Source organism: Scyliorhinus torazame, chromosome 8 (assembly GCF_047496885.1).
Source record: "Scyliorhinus torazame isolate Kashiwa2021f chromosome 8, sScyTor2.1, whole genome shotgun sequence".
Classification (NCBI taxonomy): Eukaryota; Metazoa; Chordata; class Chondrichthyes; order Carcharhiniformes; family Scyliorhinidae; genus Scyliorhinus; species Scyliorhinus torazame.
In genome coordinates this window covers 70991029-71010720 of record NC_092714.1, presented here as the reverse complement: position 1 = coordinate 71010720, position 19692 = coordinate 70991029, and the positions used below count along the sequence as shown (strand labels likewise).

The 19692-nt window shown below is 43.4% G+C and overlaps 1 protein-coding gene across 2 annotated transcripts in view; it reads right to left on the bottom strand.

Annotated features, from left to right (window-relative positions):
• Positions 1-12930, bottom strand: part of LOC140427929 (vang-like protein 1) — a 47138-nt gene extending 34208 nt beyond the window's left edge. The window contains exons 1-2 of one of the 2 annotated variants that reach the window (XM_072513798.1): positions 12811-12913; positions 8964-9007 (exon numbers count right to left, since the gene is read on the bottom strand). The gene's annotated coding sequence lies outside the window, so the exon portion shown is untranslated. Of the gene's footprint in view, positions 1-8963; positions 9008-12810 lie in introns of both variants that reach the window. The other variant, XM_072513799.1, reaches the window with a different exon arrangement.
• Positions 12931-19692: the final 6762 nt, after the last annotated feature.

The window sequence follows — 19692 nt, the reverse complement described above, 5'->3', positions numbered from 1 at the left end:
ATAACGCAGCTACCAGTCTGAAACCTCATATTTGTCCATTACTTCCAACAATGTAGGCTTTCACTTTTACTGTCAGAAACTACAATAATTATCCGAAGATAATGCACACTAACAGCTCGAGCAGTCATTAAAACCTAAGTGTTGTGACACTATACAGAGGAGAATTTAAAATATATAAATCGACCCCAGTTAAGTTCAAAAAGTGTTTAGGGGTTCAATGGAGCTGGTGGGCACTTTTTAAACTGAGCTGGACACCATATTGGAGATGCATTGCATGCAACATCAAAACCAATGTTTGAAAGTGAAAGGTTACATGCAAATGACAGCACTGTTGCAAAGCGAAAAGTGATTGCCAACAAGGCTAAAATTGCAATATAAAATAGCAGATTATGTGGTTATGGACATGACTCTTATTGCAATGTTACAGCAATCATGTAAGGACTGTGAAAATCAAATAAGTGACAAGAAACAATATGTGCTCGCCAGAATTAAAGGCAAGAACATTATAACTGTAATTTTGATTGCACAAGCAGAAAAATAGTCTGTGACATTAATTAGAGGAGGTTTATTGCTTAGTTTGAATGACCAGAATATTTTATTACCTTTGATAGAAACATCCTTTGCCTAATTAATATATTTAAATATCCACGTTCAATTACATAATAAAACATGGTAGAAAAATAAGTATGAATACCAGAAAGGAAAAATAAAGTTTGTTGTCATTGATATTTAAAGTACATCTAGTTATAACACAATACAGCAAAGATGTCAGATTGCCAATTTAAGCATAATCCTAAAACGTCACAGCTATATATGAAACACAGAACTAAAATTATTCACAATACTGATTAAAACAAATCAGCAATAATATTTTGATCTAAGTACATAGAGATTTATTCAGACAGGCAATTTAACTTTAATGGGTGCCACAACAATAATCAAACCAATATACCTGACAGAAACAGAACTCTATCCTGCATCAAATTTTAATTTCCATGTTACATGGTTATGCTTTATGGTTTTAGCATTGGGTAAAGTGATTGGGCCCTGTGTGAATATAATATCACCATATCCACAAATGTCTCAATTGGTAGTGTACCAATCAGTGCCCATTGCATGTTTACTGTTATTGGACTGTATAAGAAATATTTTTGGACTTGTGGATTGATTCTTTTTTTAAATTAAGATTTGTAGCAGCAGCAATGACAACCTCTTACGTGTTCTTCAACAGCATTTTTCCTGTTCAACAAAGAATAGGTGGGACTCGCGCAACAAAGGATAACCAACAAAAAATATCAAAATACTTGCAGTTCTTCAGTGAAGTCTGCAGACTTCAGGCAATTAAATAGAGTTTTTATTGGAAATTGTTGTCACACAAAATCCTCTTTAGAACTTGTCCACTGACCCAAAAGTAAAATCTGTAAAGTCACACTCTCACAACACAAATTAAATCTAAGTATTGGTACAATAATTAAGAAAAACATTTACAACAAGGTCTAAAAACACTTCACCGCTAATGGGGCATTTTGGAATGTAGTTACCATTGTAATGCTTCCGTTCCAGTTTCCTGCTAGCTGATATAATAAACAGTTTTCTTGGTACCGCCGACTGCATCCCAAATGTGCGGCCCTACTCAAACAGCATATCCTGAACTCCTCCGTCCTCGCAAAAACCAACCCCATCTTCAACCTCCCTTCCCTCTCCTCAGCAGAGAATCTGCTGCAATGGCTTTTCTTCCCGCCTTTGCACCTTTATTGCTCGAGTCTTTAACAGGATCTATCGCTTTTCCTCTCTTAATTCGCACCCACAGCTATCATCAGTGACATCATCCACAAATGTGTTCCAAATGCGCACTGATGACGTCCAGCTCTACCTTTACCGTTCCAGGTCAATGAAGCTGTTATTGTTGGGAAAGGTGGTGGCAGTCAATTTGCACAAGCAAGATTTTGCAAACTGCAGTGATGCAAATGACTGGATGATCTATTATAATGTTAATTGAGGGACAGACTTGTGATTAACAATATTTTACTGTAATATATATTTCAAAATATACTCTATTACATTTTTGGAACATAACAGAAGTTAACTCCCAGGTGTTCAGAAATCCCATTCAGTAATTATCAAACTGTGAGAGATCAGTTTCACCTTTCAGGATGATAGATTCTCTGATTTTCTCTCTAAGGTATGGTTGAGATTGAGAGCTCATTCTACTATTCAGTGGCACAGTGCTTCACTGAATTTGTCACAATGCCATCCAAATGCGATTTTTCATTTTTAAATGTTGCTGATTTTCTTGTTCTATACATGAACCAAAAGAGTATAGCCTGGTACAGAATAAAACTCCAAATACTTTGCACCAGTTTAAATATTTCTATTTCCAACAACTCTGAATGCTACTTATGTACTGCTGCTTATTTTCAGTGCTGATACAATGTTTCTTTAAATAACTCAGCTCAACATTGTTCTGTGGAGTGTCTTTTCAGTCCCTAAATATCTCAGTACCAGTTGGGAATTTGGTGACATAAAATAAATTAGTATCTGCCAAATGGCCATTAAGTACTAAATAACTTAAAATTCAACTGAACTGTTACTGCAACATTATTAGTTGTTATGTTTGTGAAATTACTAGCAATTTAATTGACCAAATTAGACTGTCAATGCACAGAAGGCCAAGGGATATGATTGAGTAGTGACTTGGTTACTTCTCATGCAGCAGAGTTGCAACCATTTTCCTTTAGGTTTCATGCAGCATTAGCAATTATTTCCCATCCACATTCTAAAAATCAAGTTTCCAAAAGTCATTGTACATTAAATACATCCACTGCAATGAGCTCCTAAAAGAAACACAGTGGCTAATAAATCAATGGCCAGTGTTATTTCCATTCAAGTGCCCGTAACATTAGCAACAAACTAATTTAGCACATTCCCTCCAATCTCGCCCATTCTAATTTGTAGCTGGGGTAACTGAGGTGGGAGGGCCAGCCTGAGTTCAATAAAGCTTTTGTCAAAGATGCTTTCTGCATTGTCCATTTTCAGAACAACTGAATTTCCAATCACAGAAAGCATTAGCGGGTCCATGTTAGCAACAGACACATTAAATGATTTGTAGAAAACTTTCCACCAAAGTACTGCCTGTTGTTTCAGATATGGGGGATCTAAATCTGTGAACTCTGAAGCTGACCTTCAGCCTTCTGGCAATAGCCAAGCTACGGGAAAATCCATCAGCATATTGGACAGAGGTTGGCTGGTTTAGGATCTCCTCTTGAATTATGAACTCCATTATTCAACCCCATACCTGGGATGGATTTGGTAATCACAATGCAATTTCAGTAGCATTAATATATATACATATATTTTTAAAAAGTCAACAATTTCCTGCCGAATACTCCCAAAGCTTTAGAAAAAACTATAGGCAATGAACAGATTTTTTAAACCAAGTATTAAGTTTAGGATTCATAAAGCTCAAAATAAGACCATGCAGTAAATTTTAAGCATGAAAGTCGACTTTGGTAAGAAAACCCCCCACTTCAAACCCAATTGGATATTTTCAAGGGCAAATAAGGAAGTCACTGAGCATGAATGCAAGAATAATGTTCTGGTCTTAAGACATTATGTTGCAGATGGTTAACCGCGTAAACCCAATTTGTACAAAAATAACATTTCAGAACTCTTCTGCCCAACAGATATTAAGAATAAAAAATTATAGTGGAATTTTCACAATGTTACACAAGGCAAACCATTTCTGGAATGCTTGCCCTCAACATTACTGAGTTTGATATCTACCTATAATTTACGTAATAAGATCCTATTTTCATTATAATGCGCATTTTGATAATGCAAGCCTAGAGCTGAAAATTGTTTAGGGTGAAAGACTATATATATATATATATATAGGGGACAAGTTTAAAAATAAGATGGCGATGTGATAAAAAAACATTGTGGGGGGGGGGGGGGGGGGGGGGGAATAGTTTGTGGAATTCTCTTCCCCAGAAAGCAGTGGAGGCCAAGTCATTGAATTTATTCAAGGCTGAAGTAGACAGATTTTTGAGATGACAAAGGAGTCGAGGGTTTGAGGGGGGTGGGGGCCAAACAGGAAAGTGGAGTTGAGACCACAATTGGTTCAGCCATGCTCTTATCGAATGGCAGAGCATGCTCGATGGGCCAAATTGGCTTTCTCTTGCTCCCAAACCCCTCTGTTTCCATTATAATTGCGAAAAAGTAAATCAACTCCATTTTAGAAACCAGAGTTTGTAAATAAGTCGCTCATAAATCCAATACTAAATAAATATGGGCACAAGCTTCTCATCTCAGAATACTGGAAAGACTACTGCAAACTTTAATCCTCACTAGAAGTTTAACACAAATTATAGGGAAACCCTAAAACTTCACATTTACAATAGGTAATCTTGATGCTCTCCCATGATAAACTTCAGATATGGTGAAAATTATCCTGCATCGTCTAGTATTTAAAAGGGTTTGAACCTTGTACAGATTGTATATTGCAGTGCTACTTGGATTTAACCGAGTCTGCAATAGTGTATAACAAGACGAGAATCAAACAAGGGATTAATTCTAGTGACAACTGTAACCAGCATCCCTTGGAGAAAATCAGACTTGATAGTAGTTATTGCAGAAAGAAATACAAAACTATTTACCTTACAAATTTTATTTGAAATACATATTTTATTGAAAAGAACAATATCAATTTAAACAATTTAATAGCCAAGATGTAGATTGATTACAGGGTGAATTGCTGTTTTTAAAATGAGTGCATGGATTTTGAATCCAGGCTGCAACATCTTCCCATTCCCAAAATGGTAATCGCTCACTCTCTCAAATATTTAGCTAATACTCCCTTAGATATTCAACACCATCTACCTTCATGCACAATCTATTCTACATGTCCACTATTTTCGTATAGTTAGATCTATAGTGTGCACCTTCCTTCTTCCACATTTGAGCCCATTTTTCTTGTTTTTAAAGAGTATGGCAATGGAAATAATATTTTGTTACATTATTTATAATGACATATATTATTAGATCTGTTCCCCGGAGGACCTTGATCATTTCCCCAAGGCCTTCTTTGCAGTGTTAACAATTACAAAGTCTTCAACTTTTCATTACTATTACTCAGATGCCTTAAGCTATACTGGCCATTTTTGCACTGTCTCCCATGTCTTGAAATTCTCACTAATAATTTGCAACCAGCCTTGTAAGAACGTGAGAAATAAGATCTGGGGTGGTCATTTGGCTTGCTGAGCCTGATCCATGATTCAACAAGATCATGGCTCAATTTCTACCAACCCTTCCATACTGTCCCCTTTTCCCTTGATTCTCTTTGTAACAAACATCTTTCAACCTCTGACCTGAATATACTAAACGACTGGGCATACAACCCTTTGAGTGAAGACATTTCTGCTCATCTCAGTCTTAAATAGCCAAACACTTTTTCTGAGATTGATACTCCACTCCATGTTCTAGGTTCACTAGTCAGGGATACATTCTCCCAGCATCTAACCCTTAAGCATCTTATATAATTCAATGGAATCACTACTCATTCTTCTCAACTCCGAGAATATACGTCTAGTCCACTAAATCTTTTGTCCGAGGGCATGCTAGAAACCAGTCTAGTGAACATTTATTGCACGAGTATTGAGGATTTCTACTCCAGAACTTGCTGCATCCCTAGCAAAACTGTTCTAATACAGCTAATCTAGCATCTACCTGGCAATGTGGAAAATTGCCCAGATATGACCTATATACAAAAAACAGGACACGTATTGCCCTATCAGTCTACTCACGATAATCAGTAAAATGATGGAAGGGGTCAGCAATAGTGGAATCAAGCAGCACTAACTTAGCAATAACCTGCTCAGACGCTCAGTTTGGGTTCTGCGACGGTTACTCAGTTCCTGACCTCATTATAGCCTTGGTTCAAACACGGCCAAAGAGCTGAATTCCAGAGGTGATGTGAGAGTTACTGCCCTTGACATCAAGGCAGCATTTGACCGAGTATGGTATGAAGGATCACAAGGAAAATTGGAGTAATTATGAGTCGGGGTAAAACACCCTGCTGCTTGGAACCATACCTCACACAAAGGAAGATGGTTCTGATGGTTGGAGATCAATCATCTCAGCTCCAAGACATCACTGCAGAAGTTCCTCAGGGTAGCGTCCGAGGCCCAACCATGTTAATCAGCTGCTTCATCAATTACCTTTTTTGCATCATAAGGTCAGAAGCGGGGACGTTTGTTGATGACTGCACAACGTTCAGCGCCATTCATGACTCCTCAGATACTGAAGCAGTCAATATCCAAATGTAGCAAGACTTGGACAATATCCAGGCTTGGGCTGACAAGTGGCAAGTTACAGTCACGACACACAAGTGCCAGGCAATGACTATCTCCAACAAGAGAGAATCTAACCATCACCCCATGATGTTAAATGGCATTATCATCGCTGAACCCCCACCATCAACATACCATTGACCAGAAATTGAACTGAACTAGCCATATAAATACTATGGGTACAAGAGCAATTCAGAGGCTAGGAATCCTTTGCTGAGAAACTCACCTCCTGGCTCCCCAAAGCCTGTCCACCATCTACAAGGCACAAGTCAGGAGTGTGATGAAATTCTCCCCACTTGCCTGGATGACTGATGCTCCAACAACACTCAAGAAGGTTTACAGCATCCAGAACAAAGCAGCCTGCTTGATTGGCACCCATTCCACAAACATTCACTCAGTCCATCACTTGACGCTTCAGTGGAAGCCGTGTGTACCATCTACAAGATGCATTGCTGGAACTCAAAGGTTCCTTAGGAAGCACCTTCCAAACCCACGACCATTACCATCTAGAAGAACAAGGACAGAAGATACACGAGGACTCCACCACCTGCAAGTTCCTTCCAAGTATTCACCATCCCGACTTGGGAGTTATTTGCGTTCCTTCACTGTCGCTGGGTCAAATTCCTGGAACTCCCTCCCTAACTGCACTGTGCATGTACCTACATGACAGGAACTGCAGCTGTTCAACACCACCACCTCAAGGGCAATTAGGGACGGGCAATAAATAGCAGCCTAGCCAGTGATGCCCACAACCTAAACATTTTTTTGAAACACCCACTTGAGCAAGTAGCATTAGTGTGACATTTCATCAAAATTTGGTGAGCTTTTCTTACTGCTGTCTTGCACTTCAGTTCCATTTCTGAGGTTATCATCAATGCTCCCAAATCCCTCTAATGTGCCAAGTCTTGTAGCACAGAGCCATTAATTTCCCTCCCTAATCTGATTACATTACGGGCAGGGTTCTACGGTCCCCCAACTGTGTGTTTCTCGGCAGCATGCCGTTCACTGGCGGCGGGATTCTCTTTGCGCCGCTTGTCAATGGGATTTGCCATTGATGCCACCCCACGTCGCTGGGAAACCCACAGGCTGGGATGTGCTGTCAGCGGGAAAAGAGTATCCAAACGGCCAGACAATTCCAGCCTACATTTTCCCATAGTAAATTCTATTTGCCACCCGTGGGCCTACCTGCCGATCCAATTCTGATTGCTTCGTAACCAGCCAATGACTCTTCTTCCCCCCCACCCCCCTTTGGGACTTTCATGCAAATGCAAATCCAATAATCCAAAGTTTAGCACATCAGTCATATTACATTAACACAGAGCAGGAACCAGAGGAATGGAACTTCCAGTAAATTTGCATCCTCTTAAATCAAGATTAATAAAATAATCTGTTCATTGGATCTTCATGTCACTTTTATCTATGGTGTTCAAGATAAATAGATGAACTCCCATTGGTCTACCAAAATCTTTAGCGCATTGCTTTCTTCCATTTAAAAATATAAATCCAGTAGGACAACTGATACAAATAGGAGCCAGTCACCTCACACCAGATAAGAAATCTAATCAAAATCAATTTAAGATAGCAAAAATAAAATTGCTCTAAACCTTGATCTTTTGTTGTTAGTGCTATTATATGATACATTCTTAAATTTCATGTGAAGTCTTGTAAAGTACTATAAAACATATCAGAATGGAATAAACTCTTAAAAACACTTCTCTTATCCACAACGAGTAATTACCAGAAAATAATGATGAATGGTCATCGACCCGAAACATTAATGCTGTTCTCTCACAGATGCTGCTGTGTTTGCAGTATTTTCTGTTTTTATTTTTAGTAATAAAAAGGATTTGGATATCTTCAATCACAATACCCTCGAGTGAACCTCCAGCAGTTTACAAACATCTGAACTAAAGATGAAATTACTGCTGTAAAATCACTCAGCTATATTATAATAATTGAAACTGTGCCCATTTGTATGGATTTTCAAGTCTGCTTTGTCAGTTTTTAATGCCATGAGCACAACAGTGCACTTAATGTCCCTGAGGTTGGGTGACATTCACAGAAGAGAATTAAATTCCACAATATGATTACTGCAGCCTGAATTGTAAAGTTGTCACTGATTATGAAGAGGGCCAAGATATATTAAATAATAAATACACAAAGCAGTTACCTCATGCTGGGTTCAAATAACATCACACAACAGGAATTAAACAAGATGATCGTCTAATCATTGTTCAAACCTCAAAATGTTACTTCATCTAATCTTTTTAAAAAATTGATACATAGATACTATTGAGCTTCTGGGATTTTTTTCCCTTTGTTTTGGGATGGTGCATCAGGCACCAACAATCTATCATCATGTTTAATCCATGGCATGGCATCCACACTAAAGGATAAATAATATCATGTAACTGTTGGAATTTATTATGGAGGATAATAAATAATTACCAGGAAATAATAGGGTCAATTTATGGTGTACAAAGATTGGCTGAAAAATAGTGCAAGGGCTCAGATAATCTTAAACTTCACACCTCACCAGCTCACATTCACACATTATAGCATCATTAGCAGCCTCTAATGGTCTTAATGAGACCAGGAGTGAAATATGAAAAATACCTCCACTTCCCAACAGATGTGCTATGAATCCTCACACACCCACACTGGAAAAGAAAGTAATATAGTTTAGGAAAATCTTTGTAAACTACAACTGTACAGTGAATAACAAGTGAAACACAAAACCAAGATTTCACCGAATGGGACTGGGCCTATGTGTGTACTTATATAGGTTTAATTCCACAGGATAAGTTTTCCAATCACCCAGGGCGGGAGTTACCAACCAACCCGCCGCGCGTTTTTCAACGGCGGAGGCAGGCCACCAGCGGAGCCTACCGACTCCGTCCTTGTCAACGCGATTTCCCGGAGACTGCATCCCTCGTTGCCAGGAAACCTGTGCGTCAGCATGGGACCGGAATATTCTGCCAACGTGAACAGTTGGCAGGTCGTGCCCCTCCCCATCATTTCATTTATTTTGCTTAAGCAACATTTTTTTTTTTTTTTTAAAGTGATATTTTTGGAGAAGGGAGCTCACCCCCCAGCCCTCCAGGCAAGTGGAGAGTAATCAATTACATTCCTGACTTATGCCTAGATGGTGGCCAGACTCTACATCAGGTGAGTTACTTGCCCCAGAGGTCCTCGGTCTCTGACCTGCTCTAATTGTCACAGTATTACATTAATGTTCAAGTTTCTGGTGAATGGCAAACCCCAGGATCAATGTTCCTTAAGTAGCATGGATGCGATAATCAAGAAAGTGCCATGCAGGGAATAAACATCCTCTGCTTAAGTAATGCATTTAAAAAAATGGTAGCACAGTGGTTAGCACTGTTGCTTCACAGCGCCAAGGACCCGGGTTTGAGTCCCAGCTTAGGTCACTGTCAGTGCAGAGTCTGCACGTTCTCCCCGGGTCTGTGTGGGTTTCCTCCCACAAGTCCTGAAAGACGTGCTTGTTAGGTGAATTGGACATTCTGAAGTCTCCCTCAGTGTACCCGAACAAGCGCCAGAATGTGGCGACTAGGGGATTTTCACAGTAACTACATTGCAGTGTTACTGTAAGCCTACTTGTGACACTAATAAAAATTATTAAATGTGCGTCCGCAAGGCTCATCAATTCTGAGACCACAGAGTGCAACAAGCCAGATGCACACAGCAAGCTAAAGTTAGAGGGAAGATTTCTCAGAATGATGATGGTAGAGGATTTAGCGATGACAATGCCATTGCACGTGATAGCAAAATGGTTAGAATTTCTTGTTGGAGATGGTCATTACCTGGCACTGGTGGTGCACCAATGATATTTGGCAACTATCATCCTAGACCTGAATGTGGTCCAGGTCTTGTCTCACGTTGGCACTGACTGCTCAGTGTCTGAATGAAGCATTCCCACTTCTGACCTTATAATGAAGGAAAGGTCATTGATGAAACAGCTGAAGATTGTGCAGCAGAGGTCAATATCCTGAAAAACCTCTGCAGAAATGTCATGGAGCGGAGATGATTGGCCCACAACAAGCACAACCATCTTGATTAATGCTAGGTATAACTCCAACCAGTGATTCCCGTTGACTTCAATTTTATTTGCACTCTTTGATGCCACAACTTGTCAAATTCTGTCTTGCCATCAAGACCAGTTAGTTTCACATTATCTCTGGAACTCAGCCCATTTGTCAATGTTTGGCCAAGGCTATAATGAGATCTGTAGCCCAGTGGTCATGGTGGAACCCAAGCTGAACATTAGTGGGCAGGCTATTGGTGAGTTAGTGCTGCTTGATAGCACTGTCGACGACATCTTTCACCAATTTTCTGATGATTGAGAGTAGATTGACGGAGTGGTAATTGGCTGGACTGGATTTGTCCTGCATTCTGTGGACAGGGAATACCTGGGTAATTATTTGTTTTGTAGGTACATGCCAGTACTGTAGCTATAAGGGGACTGCTTGGATCTGGGCACAGTTGGTTCTGGAGCACAGGTCTTTAGTACTACTACTGAGATGTTATCATGCCTTTGCTGTGTCCAGTGCACTCAGCTGTTTGATATCACATGGAGTGAATCGAATTGTCTGAAGGCGGGCATAGGTGAAGCAGCAGACCTTAGGAAAAAAAAAATCATAGAATCGATACAGTACAGGAGACCATTTGGCCCATCAAGTCTGCACCGACCCTCTCAATGAACATCCTGACTAGGCTCACTCCCCCACCCTGTCCCTGTAACTCCTAAACTTTTGGACACTAAGGGGCAATTTTAGCATGGCCAATCCACCTAATCTGCACATCTTTGGATTGTGGGAGGAAACCTGAGCACCCAGAGGTAACCCACAGACATGGGGAAAACGTACAAACTGTACACAGACTGTCATCCAAGGCTGGAATTGAACCCAGATCCCTGGCACTGTGAGGCAGCCGTGCTAAATACTGTGCCACCTTTAAAGTCGCCATAGTCCCAGATGACCATAGGCTGAGATGAATTATCCATTTGGCACTGAGTTGAAAATGGTTGCAAACATTGCAACCTCATCTTTTGCATTGATGTGCTGGGTACCATCAACATTGAAGATGGGACTAATCGTGCGATCTCTCCCACTAGTTAAATGTTTGAATATCCACTACAATTTGCGGAACTGGATATAAGACTGCAGGGCTTTGACATAATTCCTTTGCTTGTGGGATAGTTTGGCTATCTATATGCATGCTGCTTCCATTGTTTAACATGCAAGTAGTCGTTCTCAATTGTAACTTCACCAGGTTTATAGTGAGAGAGGAAGAATTGGTGTGTGGGAGAACCTATCATTCAAAACATTTCCCTCATTATGATTAACATGAGGAGCATATTTTCTTTTATATTTTAGCAGATTCATGTATTTCTGACTGGTATGAAGAGCTGCGTGACTGATCTCCTTTGAAATGACTATACAACTTTGGTGTCAAAAGTTGGGTGATATTAAATTCAGAAATTAGAATCAATAATTAACCAAACCAGTTTATACCCTCTCTCAGTGATGGACATCGTCCAATCTATAACCCCTCTCAGTGATGAGCAGCCTCCAGTTTATACCCTTCCTTAGTGATGAATCCCCTCTTGTCGAGAACCCCAATCAGTGATGGACACTTCCAGTATCTAACCCCCCTCAGTGATGGACATCCTCCAGTCTAAACCGCCCCCCCCTCCCCCGGGCCACATGCTCAAATTTACACCCCTGCCTTCAGTGATAGACACCCTCCAATCTACCCCCCACCTACGTTAAGGACATCCTCCAGCCTACCCCCTCCCACTAAAGTTAAGGACATCCTCCAGTCTAGCAACCCCCCCCCTCAAAGTTAGTAACGTCATCCAGCCTACCCCCTGCCAAAGTTAGAGATATCCTCCAGCCTACCCCCCCCCCCCCCCCCAACACCAAAGTTAAGGGCGTCCTCTAGTCTACCCCCCCCCCCCCCCCCGTTACGGGCACCCTCCAGTCTACACCCCCCCCCCCACAGTTAGGAACATCCACCAGTTTCTATCCCTCCTTCCCCCATAATCCGTTGGATGTTGAGAATCTGAAACTTTTTCTCGGTCTCACATTATTGTTTTGCGGGCACGAATACAAACCCCGGCCTCTTTAGCGGGGCGGCGTCCCCGGGTGCGGGGCTTGCCGCCTCTGCCTCCCCTCCCGGGCTGGGCGGACACAGGAGCCCGGGAGGCAGGGCCGGGCTCCAGTCTGCAGCCCGCGCATTGCTCGAGAGCGCGGATCGGGGTCCGGGGGGGGGGGGGGGGGGGTTGGGCCGGGCCGCCGGATCAGAGCCTGGGCGCTAGGCCGCAGTGCAGGCGGCCGCCGCTTTTTCTTGGCTGTCCCGATCCCGGGTAAGATGCTGTGAAATGGCGCCGAGACCCCGCAGTAAGCGAAGCGCATGGAGCAGCGCTTTGATCGCACACACTAACCTGGGCCCAGCTTCCTATGGAAACGGTCTCGCACCTCGCCAGCAATCACAAAACACCCGGATTCAGGGAGGGGGATGGGGGGGGGGGACAGGCATCGAGATGGAAAGAGATCCGAGTGGGGAGGGGGTGGGCGGGGAAAGTCACTCCCGTAAAAACACCGCCCCCTATCAGCCGCCGTAGACAGTAGCACGCATGCGCGCCTCTTGTATCTTAGCACAGTTTTAAAAAAATAATTTTATGCAATGTGAGCCCCAGTGGCAAGGTCAGCAATTGTGGCTCACTCCTCATTACAGTTACCCCTTGAAAAGGTGGGTGGTGAGCTACTTTGTTGAACTGCTGCGGTGGTGTAGGTACACCCACAGTGCTGTCAGGAAGGACGTTTCAGGATTCCGGCACTGTGGAAAGTTGCCCAGGTGTGTCCTGTACACCAGAAACAGGGCAAATTCAGCCCAGGCAATTACTGCCATATCACTACTCCATCATCAGCAAAATGATGGATGGAGTCGTCAACAGTGCTATCAAGCGCCACTTACTTGGCAATAACCTGCTCACAGATGCTCAGTTTGGGTTCCACCAGGGTCACTCAGTTCCTGGCCTCATTTCAGCCTTGGTTCAAACATGAACAATAACACTGAATGCCAGAGGTGAGGTGAGAGTGACTGCTCTTGACATCAAGGGAGCATTTGACCGAGTATGGCATCAAGGAGCCCTAGCTAAGCGAGTCAGTGGGAATCTGGTGGGGGGGTGGGGGGGGGGGGGGGGGTGGCTCTGCTGGTTGGAATCATACCTGGCATAAAGGAAGATGGTTCTGGTGGTTGGAGGTCAATCATCCTAAATGACCCTCTTATGGACTGATTTCATTAACACTACACCCTGTATGCTTCATCCGATGCCAGTGCTTTTGTAGTTACATTGTATATGTTGTGTTGCCCTATTATGTATTTTCTTTTATTCCCTTTTCTTCTCATGTACTTAATGATCTGCTCGCAGAAAAATACTTTTCACTGCACCTCGGTACACGTGACAATAAACAAATCCAATCCAATCCAATCCAATCTCAGCTCCAGGATATCACTGCAGGAGTTCCTCAGGGTAGTGTTCCAGGCCCAACCATTTTCAGCTGCTTCATCAATGACCTGCCTTCCATCATAAGGTCAGAAGTGATAATGCACGATGTTCAGAACCATTCGCAACTCCTCAGATAATGAAGCAGTCTTTGTCCAACTGCAGCAAGACTTGGACAATATCCAGGCTTGGCTGACAAGTGGCAAGTTACAATCGTGCCACACAAGTGCCAGGCAATGACCATCTCCTACAAGAGGATCTAACCATTGCCATTTGACATTCAATGGCATTACCATCGCTGAATCCCCCATAATCAACATCCTGGGGGTTCCATTGATCAGAAACTGAACTGGACTAGCCACATTAATACTGTGGTTATCAGAGCAGGTCAAAGGCTAGGAATCCTTTGGTGAGTAACTCACCTCCTGACCCCCCAAAGCCTGTCAATCATCCCCAAGGCATAAGTCAGGAGTGTAATGGAATACTCTCCACTTGCCTGGATGAGTGCAGCTCTAACAACACTCAAGAAGCTCAAAACCATCCAGGACAACGCAGCCTGCTTGCTTGCTCCTCCTTCCACAAGTATTCAAACCCTCCACCACTGACGAACAGCAGGAGCCTTATGCACCATCTACAAGATGCACTGCAGTAACTTACCAAGGTTCGTCTGACAGCAACTTCCAAACCCACGACCACTACCATCTAGAAGAACAAGAGCAGCAGACACCTGGGAACCCCACCACCTGGAGGTTCCCCTCCAAGTCACTCATCACCCTGACTTGGAAATATATCACCGTTCATTCGCTGTCGCTGGGACAAAATTCTGGAACTCCCTAACAGCACAGTGGGTGTACCTACACCTGAAGGACAGCAGCTCACCACCACCTTCTGAAGGGCAAATAGAGATGGGCAATAAATGCTGGCCTAACCAGCGCCCCCCACGTCCCGTAAATGAATTGAAAAGAAAATTTGACCCAATGACAGTGAAGGAGCAATGATATTTTTCCAAGCGAGGATGGTGTGCGACTTGGAGGGGAATCTGCAGTTGATGGTATTCCCATGTGTCTGCTATCCTTATCCCACCAAGTGGTAGAGGCCTCAGGTTTGGAAGGAGCTCTCTAAGTAACCTTCTTTACCGCCTGCTGCACCTGCAGGCTTACCTTCAGCGAATGATATTCAACCATTCTCAACGCTGGAGAAATTTGAGTTGTTGAGCGCACAGTATTCCTGTATGTGAGCACAAATTGACTGAAACTTTTATACAATGAACCTTGTTCTCTGGTTACCTTTAACGTGTGTTACATCTACAAAATTTCATGCCTGCCCACTTGTGGCAGGGTGATAAGGAGTGGACCAGATGTGTTGAATTCCGTTCTTCAAGAAATTTATGAAGTCTTGAGATATGAATTGTGGTGCATTATTGCTCACCAGTTATTTAGGGTAACCAAATCTGCTGAAGATTTCACCCAGTCTCTCAATTGTTTTCTCCAATGATGTTGACTTCATGAAGGCAGCACGGTGGCACAGTGGTTAGCACTGCTGTCTCGCTGCACCAGGGACTGGGTTCAATTCTGGCTTTCGGTCACTGTCTGCGGAGTTTGTACGTTCTCCCCTTGCCTGCGTGGGTTTCCTCCGAGTGCTCCAGTTTGCTCACACAGTCCAAAGGTTAGCACAGTTAAGGGCAGCACGGTAGCATTGTGGATAGCACAATTGCTTCACAGCTCCAGGGTCCCAGGTTCGATTCCGGCTTGGGTCACTGTGTGTGCGGAGTCTGCACATCCTGCCCGTGTGTGCGTGGGTTTCCTCCGGGTGCTCCGGTTTCCTCCCACAGTCCAAAGATGTGCAGGTTAGGTGGATTGGCCATGATAAATTGCCCTTAGTGTCCAAAATTGCCCTTTGTGTTGGGTGGGGTTACTGGGTTAGGGGGATAGGGTGGAGGTGTTGACCTTGGATAGGGTGCTCTTTCCAAGAGCCGGTGCAGACTCGATGGGCCGAATGGCCTCCTTCTGCACTGTAAATTCTATGATAAAAGGTGTGCAGGTTAGGGGGATTGGTCATACTAAATGGATCCTTAGTGTCCAGGAATGTGCAGCATAGGCTACAGGGATAGGGCAGGGTGGACGGGGGAGTAGACACAGGTAATAGGTTCATTCAAAGGGTCGATGCAGACTTGATGGGCTGAATGACCTCCTTCTGCCTGTGGGGATTCTATGATTCTATTCAATGATGGTAAATTCAGGCCATTTTGAGTGAGCATCGATGAGGATGAGAAACATGCGCCCTTTCAATGGTCTGCATGGCTTCTTCTGGCCATTCCCACGGGTGCAATGCGGCTAATGGCAGCAGAGGTTCTGCACTTTTGCACAAGTCAAACACATTCCCACCTTTCCCTCGATTTCGGCATCTTACCACAGCCACCAAAAATAGCTCCTGGCTATCTCCTTCATCCTTACAATATCATAGTGGCATGTGTAGAATTGGTTTAATACATATTTTCTTAATAATGGTGGAATGATGACTCTCATTCTCCAGTGGAGACAATCTGCCTGCTGGATAACTCAAGTCTCCAGATGAAATATGGCTTTAGCTCAGGGTTTGGTCCTAAAGACCTGCCTCGAAGCACCATGCCCATAACCTCTGACAGTAATGGATCACTTCTGGTATGCTTCACCTGTCCTACGGTTACAGGAGTGTTATCTGCTTGCTTGAAATAGAAAATGTTTCCACACAAACTGCTTATTGACAAACTATTTGGTAAGGGTAGTCAGGAGAGTCCATGAAGATTTGACTGATGATGATTGTGTATGTGTATGCTGACAAGAGGACAGCCCACCTCTGCATTCTGCTCGCTGACATCGGGGCTGGTTTAGCACACTGGGCTAAATAGCTGGCTTTTAAAGCAGACCAAGGCAGGCCAGCAGCACGGTTCAATTCCTGTGCCAGCCTCCCCCAACAGGCGCCAGAATGTGGCGACTAGGGGCTTTTCACAGTAACTTCATTTGAAGCCTATTTGTGATAATAAGCGATTTTCTTTTTCATTTTTTCATTCAATGATGCTATCCCAGTATTATGTCCAATCATTGTTGTTAGTGGATGATGTTCTGTCAATAAAGTGAAATTCCTCCCATACAGGAACTGTTTCATTCCAAAAATGATTCCGAGAACTTCTTTCTGTATCTGCACTTAATTGTTTTTGGCTTTATTCAAGGCCCCTGACGTGAAGGCTATCGGCTGCCCTTCACCATTGGGCATTATTTGGGAAACCCCCGTCCCAGCCCCATAAGGTAATGTGTCACATGCCAGTTGCAGGAGTAAATTTGGATCAAAATGTGTGAGGACTTTGGCTTGTATGAATGCTCTCTCACACTGATCCCCCCCAATTTCCACATTTTATTTTGACACAGTAGATTGGTGCAAGGGTTTTAAGCTGGTCGCCAGATTAGAGACAAACTTTCCATAGTAATTTAGTAAGCTGAAGAACGATCAAATTCGTTTGACATTTTAAGTACGGGTGCCTTGGTAATGGCTTTGACTTTCCAAGGCGACTTATGCAATCCCTTGGCATCGATTACATGACCCAAATTCACATTTGTCATTTTGGACTCTTTTAAAAATAAATTTAGAGGACCCAATTGTATTTTTCCAATTAAGGGGCAATTTAGCGTGGCCAATCCAGCACATCTTTGGGTTGTGGGGGTGAAACCCACGCAGACACGGGGAGAATGTGCAAACTCCACACAGACAGTGACCCAGGGCCGGGATTCAAACCCGGGTCCTCAGCGCCGCAGTCCCAGTGCTAACCACAGCGCCCGCGTGCTGCCCTATCTTTTTGAACTCTTAATCCATAATCTTCTAATAAGACCATAAGACCATAAGACATAGGAGCGGAAGTAAGGCCATTCGGCCCATCGAGTCCACTCCACCATTCAATCATGGCTGATTTCAACTCCATTTACCCGCTCTCTCTCCATAGCCCTTAATTCCTCGAGAAATCAAGAATTTATCAACTTCTGTCTTAAAGACACTCAACGTCCCGGCCTCCACCGCCCTCTGTGGCAATGAATTCCACAGACCCACCACTCTCTGGCTGAAGAAATTTCTCCTCATCTCTGTTCTAAAGTGACTCCCTTTTATTCTAAGGCTGTGCCCCCGGGTCCTAGTCTCCCCTGCTAATGGAAACAACTTCCCTACGTCTACCCTATCTAAGCCATTCATTATCTTGTAAGTTTCTATTAGATCTCCCCTCAACCTCCTAAACTCCAATGAATATAATCCCAGGATCCTCAGACGTTCATCGTATGTTTATCATAGAATTTACAGTGCAGAGGGAGGCCATTCAGCCCATCGAGTCTGCACCGGCTCTTGGAAAGAGCTCCCTACCCAAAGTCAACACCTCCACCCTATCCCAATAACCCAGCAACCCAACCCGACCCGACACTAAGGGCAATTTTGGACACTAAGGGTAATTTATCATGGTCAATCCACCTAACCTGCACATCTTTGGACTGTGGGAGGAAACCGGAGCACCCGGAGGAAACCCACGCACACACGGGGAGGATGTACAGACTCCGCACAGACAGTGGCCCAAGCTGGAATCGAACCTGGGACCCTGGAGCTGTGAAGCAATTGTGCTATCCACAATGCTACCGTGCTGCCCCTACCATGTTAGGCCTACCATTCCTGGGATCATTCGTGTGAATCTCCGCTGGACCCGCTCCAGTGCCAATATGTCCTTCCTGAGGTGTGGGGCCCAAAATTGCTCACAGTATTCTAAATGGGGCCTGACTAATGCTTTATAAAGCTTCAGAAGTACATCCCTGCTTTTATATTCCAAGCCTCTTGAGATAAATGACAACATTGCATTTGCTTTCTTAATTACGGACTCAACCTGCAAGTTTACCTTTAGAGAATCCTGGACTAGGACTCCCAAGTCCCTTTGCACTTCAGCATTATGAATTTTGTCACCGTTTAGAAAATAGTCCATGCCTCTATTCTTTTTTCCAAAGTGCAAGACCTCGCACTTGCCCACGTTGAATTTCATCAGCCATTTCTTGGACCACTCTCCTAAACTGTCTAAATCTTTCTGCAGCCTCCCCACCTCCTCCATACTACCTGCCCCTCCACCTATCTTTATATCATCGGCAGTCTTAGCCAGAATGCCCCCAGTCCCATCATCTAGATCGTTAATATACAAAGAGAACAGCTGTGGCCCCAACACTGAACCCCTGCGGGACACCACTCGTCACTGGTTGCCATTCCGAAAAAGAACCTTTTATCCCAACTCTCTGCCTTCTGCCTGACAGCCAATCGTCAATCCATGTTAGTACCTTGCCTCGAATACCATGGGCCCTTATTTTACTCAGCAGTCTCCCTTATCAAAGTCACCTTATCAAAGGCCTTTTGGAAGTCAAGATAGATGACATCCATTGGCTCGCCTTGGTCTAACCTATTTGTTATCTCTTCAAAGAACTCTAACAGGTTTGTCAGGCACGACCTCCCCTTACTAAATCCATGCTGACTTGTCCTAATCCGACCCTGCACTTCCAAGAATTTAGAAATCTCATCCTTAACCTCTGGAGTGTGGCACCTAGGTTGCGAGATGTTCTTCCTCATTCTTCCCAGTAACCAAGATGTCATCCAGGTAACACTGGACTCCATCTAATCTGTTTAAGATTTTATCCATAGCTCCTTGAAAACAACGCTGATACTGGAGTGATGTCATATAGTAATCTTTTGTATCGAAATAACCTTTATGTGTCATAATCAGAGCTGTTGTGAATCCTGATCCACATTCATTTGATATGCTTGACTGAGGTC